Genomic DNA, 505 nt, shown 5'->3' with positions numbered 1-505 from the left:
CGGTCCCAGTGCCTCGCCGGAGCCCCCGGAGGTGTCCCTGCTTGTGTTGCGGCAAAGCCATGGCGGTGCTCATCTGTCAGATAAGGGGAGCACACAGCCGCGCAGCACGGGCGGAGGGAGGGAGGGAGGGAAGGAGGGAGGGAGGGAGGAGAGGAGGGGAGGGGAGGGAGGCAATGCACAGGGCGAGATGGATAGATAGATGATAGATGATAGATAGATAAATATATAGAGACAGATCGAGAAGGGGGGGGAAAATGGCGTCTGGCAAGCAGGAGTCCTGGGCTGGCTCTAATTCACACACACACACACACACACACACACATACACACACCCAGTCCTGGCTAATTTTAGCAGGATCTGCAATCAGATGAATAGGCTCAGGCGAGGGGGTGGGAAGCGGGGCAGCAAGGAGGGGGGAGAAAGGAGGAAAAGGAGGAGGAGGGGGTGGTGAAAATCAATGCACGGGGTAAAAAATCCTGGCTCTGCAAGCGCCGGAGCTCCTCTC

This window comes from Alligator sinensis, unplaced genomic scaffold, assembly GCF_000455745.1.
Source record: "Alligator sinensis unplaced genomic scaffold, ASM45574v1 scaffold1345_2, whole genome shotgun sequence".
Taxonomy (NCBI): Eukaryota; Metazoa; Chordata; order Crocodylia; family Alligatoridae; genus Alligator; species Alligator sinensis.
This window is presented reverse-complemented; position numbering follows the sequence as displayed.